Source organism: Suricata suricatta, chromosome 10 (genome assembly GCF_006229205.1).
Source record: "Suricata suricatta isolate VVHF042 chromosome 10, meerkat_22Aug2017_6uvM2_HiC, whole genome shotgun sequence".
NCBI lineage: Eukaryota > Metazoa > Chordata > Mammalia > Carnivora > Herpestidae > Suricata > Suricata suricatta.
In genome coordinates this window covers 94,092,509-94,108,185 of record NC_043709.1, presented here as the reverse complement: position 1 = coordinate 94,108,185, position 15,677 = coordinate 94,092,509, and positions in this window count along the sequence as shown.

The following is a 15,677-nucleotide window of genomic DNA, read 5'->3' as shown; positions in this document are numbered from 1 at the left end:
GAGTGCACACCGTGCATGAGGATTAAGCACTGTATCTAAATGCGCCAGCCCACAGCCCCTCATAGTGATCTACCTACACACATTGCATCTCAGGTCTGCCCTGAGAGGAAGGGAGGGTCTGGAAAAACAAGACTTAAATGAATTCAGCAAATATGTTTTCTCATACACCCCCCAAACCCATCGATCCTCTCAAAGCAGACCCAAGACATCGCTGAAGAATTTCCTGATTAGGCAGACTGGAATCCAAATCTGTCTTCTATTTTGCGGTTTTAATACTAACTAAACATCAACTAAAAGCAGAAGAAAAACACAACAGTTCTTTAAATTTTAAACTTTCAGTCTGCATTCATTCTTTCGAAGAGACGGAGATCATTCTTTAAGAGCAATGCTCCTGAGATTTAACTGTGCAGGAGAATCACCTTTACATTTGTTCAGTGTAGATTCCAGTTGTCTGGGCGTGGGGTGGGGTCTGAGGCTCAGCCTCTTCAGTTGCTCCTTTCAAGTGAGCAAAGCCCTTGGACGTACCTGTAGGCTCAGGTTCATAGTATTGCCAAAGGCTGGCTGTCCCCAGAGACTAATATAAAAACAGTCTGTAGAGCAGGCAGATTGAGTTGAGTGCTCTTGCTGGAGGGATATCACTACATAGATTAAATTCTAACAGTGTCTCCAAGGCAGAGGGCAAAGTCAAGATTTTTAAGACGTCATGGCTTTTGGGATAAGGTTGGTCTTTCAATATGAGGCTTAATTAGGATTTGGTAAACATTACGATATCATAATAATTCAGGATAAGTGGACGGCAAGGGGATCAAAGAGTGTTGGGGAGTAAGCCGCTCTTTGATCCCGCCAACTGGAAAGTTCAACAGTTTCATTTTGCAAGTTGTTTCTGCCTGGGCAAGAGTTCCAGGGATAGCAAAGACTCGTTGGTGAAGGCAGTGAGTAGTAAAATGGTACTGATACTAATCAGTGCGGGTGTAGACCATTTGGGTGTTTAATACAGATGTGCACGCACAGGTATTTTGACAAACCGCAAGTGACGGTTTCCTAGAAGGAGCCGGGGAGGAAGAAAAGGAGGCCAGGGGGACGGACTCCTTGAGTGACAAAGGCTTTCGTGTCGGAGAGCGCCACCTGCTGGCTTATGTGGGTTTTAAAAACCCCCAAGATTACAAATGTAAAGGCTCGTTTTAACAGAAAGACTCAGGTGCCACCTACCGACTTATTTTTAAACTTTTCAAATGGTTTCCAGAAAGATGATTCACTTTCTTTTAAAATATGTATGTCTTCAGCCCTCAGTTTGTTTTCAGTATTCAAGAGTCTCTCATGATTTGCCTCGAGGGGGGAAGGGAAGGGAGATGATGGTCATGGAGAGGGGCACTTGTGGGGAAGAGCACTGGGTGTTATATGGAAACCAACTTGGTAATAAACTATTTAATTAAAAAAAGTTTAATAAAATAAAAATGAAATATGTATGTTATGCACCAATCATAGAAGAAATACTAGAAACAGAACAATAGATACAGAACAATAGATAACACAGTTGGGAAGGCAATTCACGGAGACAGGTGAACACAAAGAGACCACGGTGAGAGAAGTGTCAGTAAGAAGGGGGAAGTGTGCAGCCCAAAGGACGGACTTGCGATCAAGTGACCAGGGGTGACGGGGCCCCAGGGAGTTCGGAAAGCTTTATGGAGGGGAAGGACCCCAAGGTACCTCTTGAATGAGCATTGACAAGCTGGTGTGAGAAGAAAGGGCTGGGAGGTGGACCTTGTCAGCCCCAGTGATTTTGTATGGCCAAACCATGATGCACAGGACCCAGAGACAGGCACAAAGAGAGAAAACTGGGGAGCGGTTCTGGGCCCACATCCTGCAAGGCTTCACATGCTATACTGAGGAGGTTATCCTGACCAAACGAAGTCTGACCAAAGAATTGCCAAAGAATCCCTGAGGGTTAGTAAGCAGGGGAAATGCAGGTTTCGACCTCCATTTACGAATACCACACAGGCAGCCCTGCACTTTCTCTGGAAGAAGGTGAACTTGGAAATCAGCACCTCGATTTGGAATGTTGTTTTCAGTCAGACAAACCTGTGCCGCTCAGTGAAATCAGAAGGGGAAGGTATCAGAAGGCTATCAGGAGTACTCCAAGTTATCCCAGGGCCGGAAGAGCAGGCTTGGAGAGGGGCGGGGCAAAGGCAGTTTGGAGAAGGCACAGCCACGGTCTCAAGGTCGGAACAGTTTGACCAAGAGGACTCCGCTGCAGCAGGACACCGTTGCCACTGCTGTGCCTAATGGGGCCTGAACGCCCAGAACCATCTGCCGGTGCCTTGGGGACTAGGGAGATATGTGGGCCAACTGGCCACTTTGACTTCACAAACACTATGAAGTTAGGGTACCTGTTTGGCTGCAGTAACAAAGAATACAATTAGCATGATAAACAAGACTGACATTATTGTTCCCTGGGTGTCCTCCTGGGAGCCACTGCTGGCCCAATCTCCCTCCGTATTTTGACTCCACAGTCCAACCTCCTTGTTTCTTTATTTTTAAAATTTTTGTAAATGTTTATTTATTCTTTTTGATTGTGAGAGAGAGAGACGGAGCACAAGCAGGGGAGGGGTAGAGACAGAGGGAGACACAGAGTCCTGCTTCAGGCTCCAAGCTGTCAGCACCAGAGCCTGACATGGGGCTCGACCTCACCAACCATAGGATCATGGCCTGAGCTGAAGTCGAGGCCTGATCCATTGAGCCACCCAGGGGCCCCCACCCACCTGCTTTCTGTTTGTGGTTCAAAACAGCTGCCCAAGTACCCACCATAGCTTTTCCATTCCAGCTGCAGGAGGAAGGAAGATAAAACGAGATGACATGCTCCTTTCTTTTCAGGGCCCAACTTGGAAGTTGCATATCTTACTTCTCCTCACAAGCCACCTTCCAAAACACGGTGATGTAGCCACATGGTGCTGTGAGAAAAACTGGCACATGTAAGTCAGGATTCCGTGTGTCTGAATAGTGTTAAGATTCTGGTCCTATGGAGGAGGGGAGTGCATATCTGGGGACAAACAGAAGATCCCCACAATACAAATTAAGGAGTTAGATTCTGAAAAGACACACACACACACACACACACACACACACACACACACACACACAGCAAACGTCCAGCACAGGCAGGTAGATTAGGTGGAAGAATGCTGCCGTCAGCTGAGTTAGAGATAATAGGGGCCAGGAAGAAAGCAGTATAGTAAGGATGTAAGCAAATGTTTAAAATATGAAGGGAGTTAGGGGCGCCTTGGTGGCTCAGTCTGTTAAGCGGTCAACTTCAGCTCAGGTCATGATCTCACAGTTTGTGGGCTCGAGGCCCACATCAGGCTCTGTGCTGACAGCTCAGAGTCTGGAGCCTGCTTCTGATTCTGTCTCCCTCTCTCTCTCTTCCCCTTCCCCACTCATATTCTGTGTCTTTCTTTCTCAAAAATAAATAAAACATTTAAAAAATTAAAATATGAAGGGAGTTAGACTCTTCAGGGTTTGGAGTCAGACTGGATATAAGGGCCAAAGGAAGGAAAGGGAGATAAATGCATCTGAATTTTCTGATTTTTGTAATGGGGTCGATCTTTGAGCCACCAATCAGATTGTTACGGAATCTGGTCTAGATCACCCGGCAGAAGAACCAAGTGGCACTCAGAGGTCTCGGAAGGCAGGAGGTTTATTTACACTGGTGGGCTCAAAAAGAGATCACTCTCCAGGGGTCTGAGCTCCGAACCTCAGCAGAGGGGACAGTTTCCTTAGTCTGTTTCTGAGGCAAGCCGGTGGGAAGGAAGACCCGGAAAGGGAGTCTTCAGGCAGGGACTGGAGTTTCCCATCAGTCCTGTCACCCATCTTATAACAGATTTTTCCCTATCAAGACAAGGAATATAACAGCAATTACGCTCAGGTCTGTGGGACTTCCCCTGCAAGTGCCAGGCATCGGTCAGAGGTGTGGTTCTTGACTCAGGACAGAGGAGTTTGATCATTGGCAGCAGCGTATCGGTGGTAGGTGAAGCTGTGGAAGAGGATCCCATCACCAGAGGAGGGTATGAGGTCAGACACCGAGGGTGGAGGACTTAAATTAACATATGAGCACAGACCCGAAATTAACCAAACCCATTAACCAGCCCCAGAGCTCCAAAGAAAGCTATCAAATCACAGTGCCCATAGTAAGAGCCAGACGAGACGCGTTCTAGGACATCCGTGTTTCTTCACCCACCTTCTGTAAGCTCAAACATTTAACAAGCACTCACCGATGGAAGCCCAAACTGTCCTTTAGATAAGGGCTGGATAACCCGCTTCAAGGCATTAGTGGGCATCCTGCTCAAGCCATTCCTCCCTGTCTGAAGTAACAAATGATTAATAACTAGGAATTCCTTTGTGTTGAACATTTCTTCCGTTGGGGGCCCTCTCTGTTGGAGGAAACATCCCATGACACCCCCAAGATCTCAGGTAGTGTATTTCCCTATCGACAATGAAAAGAAGAGGGAGCCTTGAAGGAGAGTTGAAGGTTACAGGTAACGCCTCTCCTGTAAAAAGTCACTGCTTTACAATTTACAATGTATTACAGCGACTTGGGTCTAGTCCTCTCTGTAGAATCTGAAACCGCATGTACGGTGGCCGTCCCGGGCAGCTGGGACCTTCCCATTTCATTTGCTTAGTCAACAACGGGTGAGGCCCTCATACATCTCACCACGATGAAGGTTGTTCAACAAGTCAGACTCCTTTCACGTGAAACTGTTTTTAGGTTTTAATCCCAAGTATCCAGCCTGAGAATGTTTCCCATTTTTCCTTCCTGCTTCCCTTTCCTCACCAGGCAAATTTATAGCTGTGGCCTCAATGAAACACGAAAGGCAGACGTGAATAATTTTAAGCTGTATGAAAAATAATTAGCACATAAATTGACTCTCCTGGGAAAGTTACAGGAGAATATAGAACATCTGTGCTCTGTTCCACTTTATTCACTATCTTTTAAAGTGAGTTTATAGAGTTATAATTTACACACAATAACATTTACCTTTTTAAGGCTACAGCCTGATGAGTACTGACACCTGAATACGTTTAAACCCCATCACAATGAAAATATAGACAATTTTTATCATCCCAAAGAGTTTCCTTGTCTTAAAAATCAATCTCCACCCACTACTCCTGACTCCTAGCTCCCATGCTCTGATTCCTGGTGGTAGAGTTTTGCCTCTTCCAACATGTCACACGAATGGGATCATGTGCTCACTCTCCGCGGCCCGACCGCTCTCACTTGACAAAATGCTCTTGCAGTTTATCTGTGTTGTTGCAGGAATCTGCAGTTTGCTTCTTTTGATCACTCAGTAGAGTATGCCGGTGTATGGATGGACCACAATTTGTCTATACTCTCACCAGCTGACGGACATTTAGATGGTTCCTGGTTTGTGACTCTTATGAACGAATTATGTTGTAAACAGTTTCATATAAACCTTGAATGTATGCTTGTTTTCTTTCCTTTGAGAATGGGGCTGATGGATCATATGGACAGTTTTATGTTTAATTTTATAAATACCTACAACACCATTTTTCCGAAGTGCCTCTACCATTTTGTATTCGCACCAGAAATTCAAATGGGCTCCAGTCCGCGCCGCCCCCCACAGCACTTGCTATTATCTCTCTTCTTAAACTTAGTGAGGACGTAATGGTATCTCATTGTGGCTTTAACTTTCATTTCCTTAGTGACTAAGTCCATGACTTAGATACATGACGTATCTTTTCATGGACTTAGTCATCACCTTTATTTCAGGGTCTGTTCAAATCTTTTCCCCATTCTAAAACTAGATCGTTTGTCTTTTTATTAAGTGGTAAGCCTTATTCCTATATTCTGAACAGTAGCCTTTTTCATTTTTAAGATATGTGTTTTGCAAACATTTTCTCCCAATCTGTGCCTTAACTTTTCATCTTCTTAACAGTGGTGTTCAAAGGACAGAAGTTCTTATTTATTTTGCTGAAGTCCAATTTAGCTCTTTTTTTTTTCTTTTATAGTTCCTGTGCTTTCTACCTCATTTAAAAATTTAGGGACTTAAACTTTTTGTGTTTGCTGTTAAGTCAAATGAAGCTATAGTAATCGGTACAGTATAATACTGACAATAAATATAGACATACAGATCAATGAGACAGAATAGAGTCTGTTTGATCTTTGCTACCTCACCTAAAATATTAATAATTGTTTAGTTTCATTAAGCACCCAGTGGCGCCTGGGTGGCTCAGTTGGTTAAGTGTCCAGCTTCGGTTCAGGTCATGATCTCACGACTCGTGAGTTCGAGCCCCGAGTCAGGCTCTGCACTGACAGCTAGTTCAGAACCTGGAGCCTGCTTCCGATTCTGTGTGTCCCTCTCTCTCTGACACTCCCTTGCTCACACTGTCTCTCTCTGTCTCTCAAAAATAAATAAAAAACACAAAAAATAAATTTAAAGAAAAAGTAAGACCCAAACTTTGTGATGAATTGATATATTTCCTAGTTCTCATTTTATTGTAGATCCCCCCTTTCATCTATTTTTTTTTTTTGCTTTTACAGCTTTTATTGTTTATTTATTTATTTTTGAGAGAGGCAGAGAAAGGGAGAAAGAATCCCAAGCAGACTTTGTGCTATCAACCCAGGGCTCTATCTCCTGAACCCTAGGATCATGACCTGAGCTGAAATCAAGAGTTGGATGCTTAACCCACTGACTGAGCCATCCACATGCTGCATGATTTTTTTTTTAAGTCGGTTTTACACCCAGCACAGAGCTCAATGTAGGGCTTGAACTCATGACCCTGAGATCAAGACCTGAGCTGAGGTCAAGCACAATATTTTTTAAGAGACATGTAGTTGACACGGAATATTATATTAGATTCGGGTGTACAACATAATGATTCAACATTTATATATGTTACAAAGTGATCACTGCAAGCGTAGTCACCATCTGTCACCGCACAAAGTTGTGACAATATTTTTGATGTATTCTCTGCTTCACATTATATCCCTGTGACTTATTTAATCACCAAAAGCTTGTACTTTTTAATCCCCTTACTCTATTGCAATACAGTATTATTACCTAACCATGCTGTACGTTACATCCCAGACTTACTTATTTTATATATGGAAATTTGTACCTTTTGACCAATTTTGCCCATTTTGCCCATCCCCCTTCCCCACCAATCCTCCCCCAGGCAACCACCAATCTATTTCTATGAGTTTGGGTTCTTTTTCTTAACATTCCAAATGTAAATGAGCTCGTACAGTAATTCTTTGTCTGACATTTCCCCCTTAGCATAATGCCATCATGATCCACCCATGTTGTCTCTTGTGTTGGGATTCCCACCACTGGCTCCATTCTTGATCACGTGGGCCTTTCCAGCTCCCAGTGCCGGAAGGTCCCACCCTTCCACCTCACACCTTCCCAGCGAATTTGCACATATTTTCTCCCCCCTCACCTTTTCAAGAACAGACTCTTCAACTGCTTCTGACCCTCTCTGCTCTTCAGTCCACTGTACTCTTCTTTTCACATAATCCTACTCTATTAAAAAGACTCTGCAAACAGTTCCCTGTTGACTTTCCTGATCATCTGAAAGCAGGTCAGCCAACGTAGCCAATGCAAGGGAAGAAAATGGCGAAAAATGGGACAAGAGAAGAAAGAAGTACTCAGAGGCTGGACCTGTGGTTTTTCAAGTGAAGTCCACAGACCACACTTGCATCAGAAGCACCTGGCACCTTGTTAAAATTACGGGCGCCCATTTAAGCCGGCTCCATGTGTTTTCTCCTCTTATCCATAGTGTCTGTTGTTGCAGCTTTGTTATTGCTATTGCTTGCTTTGAGTATTGCCTTATTTGGGGGCACCACAAGATGTCATAGGCCCATCTGATGTTTTCTCCACCTAGCCCTGGATTCGGCCAATACTTTGAGGAGTCTGGTGTCTTTTACATGAAAGTAGAAGTGAAGATCTGGACGTGAGATGGGCTCGTGGCAACTGGGCTGTTTCAGCTGTGGACAGAGCTAAGGAGCACACACATACACCTAGACACACAACCGTCCACACGATCACATTTCCAACTCTACCTGTAACTATCTACTTACCTACTGAAAACCAGGAATTTACTGATACCTCCAAACTCCATGGATCAGTAGGATAATTTTGGATTTCTCTCTATATTGTCATTTCCTTCTCAGATGGTAGCCAGTATCCTTACAATAGATTTACCTAGTTGATCAGTCCCAGTGTTTATATTTCATCTTCCATCTTTGCTGCTGCTCCTTCCTGCTCCAGTCCTGCACCCCATTCCAGGCCAGCCTGCCCCCAGTGCCATCCTTAGCTTACTTGGGCTCTGACACCCTGCATCAGGACACACTCTTGCCCCACTTGGACAGTCATACCCCTCCCCCTACAGGCTCGGACACACACATACTGGGCCACTGAACTCCCCATGTCCTCCTACACGGCAGGTGGTTTAGGATTGAGTTGTTCAAGAAGCCATGGGAAAGGAAGATGAAAAGAAGTGCGAAGGGGGAAAAAAGAGAAGGAAGGGGAAGAGAAATAGGGAGTAGAAGTAATATCTCCTTAGTAGGGTAGCAAAGCAGACGAGGATGGGGTTAGAGGCTAGTTAGGAGTTTTGTAGTGCAGGTCTTGGATGCTGGTGGTTTTATAGGAGTGTGGCAGGGAGGCAGAGAGAAGCAGACCAGTTAGGGAGATATTTAGAAGATAAAATGGACAGAGCTTGAGGACAGGTTAATTACAAGGGATAAGGAAGAGAGAGAGGGTTGTACTGAGGGTGATTCTTCAGTACACCCTTTGTATTGTGTGGATTTGTGTGGATAATGATACCATTGCTGGAAAAGGAGCAAATTCTACCTAGCCACACATCTTTGGACATCTCTTAAATAGCATTGTGTTACAGTTATTTGTAGGTATGTAAGATTTTCTCTTTTTTTTCTTTTTAAGATTTTTTTAAGTAATCTTCATACCCAACATGGGGCTCAAACCCACCATCCCAAGATCAAGAGTTCCACACTCCAACTGAGCTAACCAGACACCCATGAAAACATGTAAGGTGTTCAAATCGAGGCTTTTCTGAGGTTGGCAAAAAGGCCCACAGGTCAAATGAAGCCTCTTTTCGTATGGTCCGCAAGATAAGAATGGTTTTTTTTTACATTTTTAAATCTTTATTTATTTACTCTGAGAGAGAGAGAGAGAGAGAGAGAGAGCAAGCAAGCAAGGGAGGTGCAGAGAGAAAAAAGAAAGAATCCCAAGCAGTGCTGAGCCTGACATGAGGCTTGAACCCACAAACCATGAAATCGTGAGAGCCGAAACCAATAGTCAGCTACTTAACCCACTGAGCCACCCAGGAGCCCCAGTTTTTTAACATTTTTAATGGTGGTTTAAAAAAAACCCATAAACAAAGATGAATAGGCAACAGAGATGGTGTGGGCTTCACTGAAAAATGCATAGACCTCTGTTTCATTTAGTTTCTCTTGATTGATAAGGTAATGAATACATACTTACAAAATGGAATTTTATACTTGAAAAAAATTCTCCAAGGAATTTGAAATGGTAAAGTAAAAATAATACTTAAGGAAGCTTAAGATAAGTTTCATATATTACATATATTTTATATGCATATAAAAATGCATATTTAAAAACTTCAGAAAAAAATGGAGAATCTTCTGTTGACTTGGTCAGTCAACAAAAATTCATGAGGAAGGAGAATTTCTAAGAACTTGGAAAGTTCAACTTGGCTGGTCTAACTGAAAGAATTGAAGCAGTCTTAAATGTTTATGGTGAAATGAACATATTTTTGATCTTTCAAAACTTTGTACTGTGGATGATAAATTATATTCTCTTAACTATTAAGTTTTATGCACATAAATGTCTCAGTTTTGGTCTTTACTCCCATTAACAAAACTAGGAGCAAAAAACTCTTTAAACTGATTGTTAGTAGTTGAGCAGTGTATAACTCAACAATTGAGTAAATGTGAAGCCATATTCCATCATCTTGCTTACAACTACATTTGTATAGAGTCCAGTAATTTCTCCACATGAAAGCAATTGTTTTACCTGTTCTACAAGGTAGAAGCCCCACCACCAAGGTTTATGTTGTGCCATGTTCTATCACCTTTACCTAGGATGAAGGTGTGGGTATTTTTGCAGCTGATGGTTTTTGGTAATTATTTGGTCTAGTCTTCTTAAGAGGCAGGGTCACAGGAATTGCCACGTGTCTGAATATGCAAGTTGGTCATCTGAGCTTAGCCAAGGACGCTATATTTTTAATAGGACAAGAGCCAAGTTGTTCTATTTCTGTACAGATGGTTACAAGAGAAGCATATTAGTCATGGAAAAGGAAGTAAAAAGGCAAGAAAAAAGGTAGAGATGCTGCCTTGTGCCCTTCATCCAAGGAATTGAACTTTAAACTCTCAGTTTAATGGAGACTTTCTTTCTGAAGCATTTCCTTACCCCTCCTCCATCTGTTTTCAAAGGTAGAATTAACTATGTCTTTTCTGTACCCATACCTCGTATTTTCTGCACCCCTGTATACAGTTCAGGTGCCTATCAGTGCTTCCATAACAGTTCAGAACGGTTACCCACAGGTCCGTTCTGCTGCTGGACTGCAGACGTCTCAGGGAAAGGACCTCGTCTGTCTCATCCCCTCACCTAGTCAAGTGCCCGCCACAAAGCAGGCACTCCACAGAGTGTGTAGATGAGTAAATACACGAATGGCTTAGAGTTCCTGGGTGATGGCACTGCCTATAGAGGGAGTGGCCAGGAGCCTTTTAGGACAAGAAAGAAGGAAGAGAAATTAAAGGATGCTGGAGATTGGATTTCCTGGAATGCACCCCTCCTCCTCTGCTTTCTAACTATTGAGAGAACACATACAAGCCAAATTGACTTAGGAGCAGAAATGGCTAGTTGTCCCTAATCCCCATTTCCCCCCTTCCCAAAATGGTGGAGTCCTCAATTTTTGCCTGGCTACATGGCCGTCAGGAAAGGAAGCTTCAATTCCCAGCCTCCCTTGCAGCTGAGTGCGGTCATTTGGCTGATGTCTACCCAAGGGGAGGCAAGCATTAGTGCAGGGTGGCAGTTTCCAGGCCCCTTCACCTTCCATCCACATTATCTGGCCTGGATCAAAAGGTCAAGAGCGGCAATCCAGGGATGGTGGGTCATGGGGCCAAAGGAGACTGGGATATTAAGTGGCTTGTGACTGCCACCCCAGCTGTGGGCTGAAAACCCTGAACTACTGCCTGAAGGAGAAATAAACTTCTAGTTCTTAAAGCCACTACTGCTTTAGGTTTTCTGTATCACTCGCAGCCAAACCTAATGCTAAAAAATACAGGACTCAGTGTCAACAGCCTCAAGAGATGAATCGCCTACAAGTCACAGAGCTTATGGAAACTGTCTTATAAAACAAACGAAGCAAAGATCTAGGGATTTCTCTCCCTTCTCCCCACCCACATCCAGGTTTCAGGATTCGCTGTGGAAAGCTGGGTCTGCAAAGTCAGTTATGTAGAAACTTTCCTGGTTTTCTGGAAGAATGGTAGGAGAGAAATTAGGGGAGGGAGAGGGGAAAAATGGGAGAGAGACGACAAAACAGAGAAAGACCTTAATGAAATGAAAGGAAAAATTAACGATAATTAATATCAGGCCTCTCTCAGCTCCCTCCCCTTTCCCCACAATGTGGGAGTAGAACCCACAGAAAGGGAAGATATGCCTTCTCCACTGACTGAGGAAAATTACAAAACAATAGAGCAGAAGGGGCATCAAAGAATATAGAGGTTAATCCTGTAATTCCACAGATGACATGGGGTCCAGAAAAAAGAAATTACCTTATTCAGCTCACACAGCTGTGAGTATCAATGCTAATACTCCTGGGTGGCTCAGTCAGTTAACCGTTCGGCTTTGGCTCAGGTCATGATCTCATGGTTTGTGGGTTCGAACCCCATGTTGGGCTCTGTGCTGACAGTTAACTCAGAGCCTGTAGCCTGCTTCGGATTCTGTGTCTTCCTCACCCTCCCCTGCCCGCTGTGCTGTCTCTCAAAAATAAATAAAAAAACATTAAAAAGGGGGGGGGGAGATGGAGATAAACAGTATCATGTAAATGCAAATGTAAAAACGCCCTCTCCCCACGACTTGATTTCTGTTGCTCCATGAAGAGTTAACAGTTTTTAATATCTAACACTTTTCTTCCTGTCCTAACTGGCAGCTAGAGTTGTTTTGCAAAACTATGTTTCCAAGTCCCCAAGAGGGATACATGTGTAAATATGTTTTAAATCTGCAAATGTTCTATCTTTGAACTCCTTAAAAAGTAACACTTCATCTTCCCCTTTAAAAGGCTCTGTTGAGTTTGTTAGGATGTTTATACATACCTCCCTCTTTTTCTGCGACTGCACAGTACAGCCGTCAGCAGGCCACACGGCTCCTAGAACCGAGCCCTTCAAATTCCAACACATTTCCTTCGGTGGATACTCTCGGCTCTCTCCCATAATGGAAACAAGGCAGAAGGAATGAGATGGAGGAGGAGACGAATTCATAACCTTGTGAATAAGATGCACGTGAAAGCTTCAGTCACATGAAGAGCACAGAGGGAGAGACAGATTCCCCAGGAGAGAGGAGGGCAGCTCCCCACGGGGACCTGGGTCGGGGGTGTGGGTCTGCACCACGACGGGTGCAGTGGCGCAGTGCGGAGGACACGGGCGTACTTTCAGCCGGGGTCCGCCCCGCACCAGGAAGAAGCCACGGGATCTTTTCACTAGTGGCTCTCCTCCGTCCCAGCAGCCCCAGTGGACGTCCTTGAAAATGTTCTCATGTGGCCACTTCATTCTGAACGAGGCCACGAACAGTAGTCATGCAGCTCACAGACAAATAGGAATGTCTGTAGCTCTGGACACAGTCGTGAACTCATTGTACTTCGCACAGGAAGCTCAACTCCGCAAGCTCAAATGCCATCCTCTGAAGGTCAGCTGTAAGTCCAAGAAACAGTCTAGGAACACGGACAGCCGAGCCGAGCTGAGCACGCGGCACGTCAAACCGGAAAGCCATACAGTGACTTCTGTCTCCCCTAACAGGGACAAGGATAGATGGGCAAGCCAGCCTTAGCCCCTGGGCAGACTGCCCTTTGGAGAGAAAAGCCGTCCCTCCAGACTTTCCTGTTGGAAACAGTGCCCAAGACTGAAAAGAGGAAAGAGGTCCAAGAAACTCTTCCTGCTACAACCAGAGGAGACGCGCCTGGGTGCGGAGATCCTTGACCTGCTGTGTGCACAAAGAAAAACTCAATTGTCCCCGCATGCCTCTCTGCTCCCAAAATAGTCCCTTTGCCTGGAGCAATCTCCCCCATTCCATCCGCCACCACACAGTGGGTTAGTGATAAAGAGTTTTAATGTATTTAGAGACGACGTGCTCCAACCCTTCTACCTGTCCATCAAAGTCCACTTCAATGAGCATCTCCTCCATTAAGACCTTTTATGATGCTCTCAGTACATTGGCACTCTGGCATTCCCTCATGCTATTGATCACGTTAGATCCGTGAGAGTTAATTGTGAACATATTTTTCCCACCCACTACAGAGCCAACTTCATAAAAATCAAGCAATAACATTTGCACTTCCTACAATTAAAGATTTTCTGCTTTGGGAAGGAAATGTATCATTGTTTCTAACCAAACTTTGTTTTTCTGCTTTTCTAGTTGCCCAAGTGCCTGCTTAGTGTGTCTAGTGAGTGCTTAGTCCACTTCGATCCCAACCACATGGGACTGTGAGCATTTTCAGGACAAAGGCAGCCTATTCTTATTGACGAGCCCCATAGTATTAAACACACAGCCCAGAACATAAGAAACGTATAATGAGATCAACAAAGCTAGCATGAACTCAGTGATGAGCAAGAAGCCCATCCGAGGCCTCCTAGTGGCCCCACAGAGACCACACTACTCTCTGAACACAGGAAACAGCACGACTCTTGATAAGCAAGCAGTACACAAAACACAGCTTCCTACCCTTCCTCTCCCCACAGCTCAGTGCCCTTGGCCGGGAGCCACCTGCCTCCAGCCTTCTTTGGAAAAGTATTCACGGGCCCATGGAGTTAACATTGCACAGACTAACACTTGTTTGGATTTTTTTTTATTTCCAAGTGCTCAATTTTTATTTTTTTTTATTAATGGTTTATTACCAAGTTGGTTTCCATATAACACCCAGTGCTCTTCCCCACAAGTGCCCCCCTCCATGTCCATCACCCTCCCCTTCCCCTTCCCCCTTCCCTCTTCAGCCCTCAGTTTGTTCTCAGCATTCAAAGGTCTCTCATGATTTGCCTCCCTCCCTCTCCCCAACTCTTCCACCCCCCTTTCCCCTTCCCATGGTCCCTTGTTACGTTTCTCCTGTTAGACCTGTGAGTGACAACATATGGTGTCTGTCTTTCTCTGGAGCTACTGCTGCCGCCGGAATCCATTCAGCAAATGCCTTGGGAATGCCGCTTCTTATGTGGTGTAGGAAGTTCTCTACTTTTGACCCATGCACCATCACTTTCCACATTCTCAATCAGAAATCAGAAGGCGCCCACCCCCATTTCCTGTATTCATAGTAGCAGTAAGTGGCAGAGAACTGTAGGCTTCTGGGAAGCTGCCGGGTTGCAGGGGAGGGGCTGGGCAGAGACGGGGCAGCAGAATTTGATACATCTTGACCACTACCCTCCCCTCACTTTCCCCCCACTTGGTCCTTTACAGCCTTCTTACAAGTCAGTAACAGATTTCTGCCTTTTTTTTTTTAAGTGTATTTCTTTATTTTGAAGGATGGAGGGGGAGAGAGAGAGAGAGAGAGAGAGAGAGAGCGAGCGAGAGCAAGCATGAGCAGGGAAGGGGCAGAGAAAGAGGAGGAGGATCCCAGGCAGGCCCCACACTGTCAGCCCAGGGCTCAGTGCAAAGCTGGAACCCACAAACCATGAGATCATGACCTGAGCCAAAACCAAGAGTCAGACACTTAAGTGATGAGCCCCCCATGGCCTGCCCCCGCTACCCCAGATTTCTGCCTCTGAGTGCAGCAGCCTTGAGCTACTGAAAGCTATGACTTTGGATTTAGGGGTATAAATGTCCCCAGGAGACAAAGCATCCTAAGAGGACTCAGCTGGACCCATCTTTTGGTCACTGGATTGTCTGCAAGGGCAAGGGGGAATCCATGCTGATTTCAGGTCATCATTTATTCTACAACTCCAGATCTCAGGAGAATGCTGGCTGGGGGAGTAGTTTATAAATACATTCAATCCTGGTCTCTAAACAAATTCTTTAGGAATATTCATTTATCCAGTTGCCTAAAGAGCTTCTCATCTGGGCGCACCATTACTACCTTCTCTGAAGCCACGTCTAATCCCCATGTTATACTGCTCCTAAAACATTCTTTGCTGGATGTCAGTCAGGTTTCTATTCTCCTTTAAGTGCTCATGTGAAAGAAAATTATTTTCATAGCTTATGATAGTATGAAATCACTGACAAATGATTCTCAAAAACTGTTGCTCCAAGTTGTTCCCTTCTGTATGAGAAGCTAGGAAGTGATGATTAAGGCCATGATGATCCAGTGGCCCAGGGACCACCTGACATGTGACGTGAAAGGGAGAGGCACCCTGAGCGAATGAGTGCTCTCTGCCGCCTCCCCATTAAAGGGTGTGTGTACTGGGTTGAATAGTATCTCCCAAA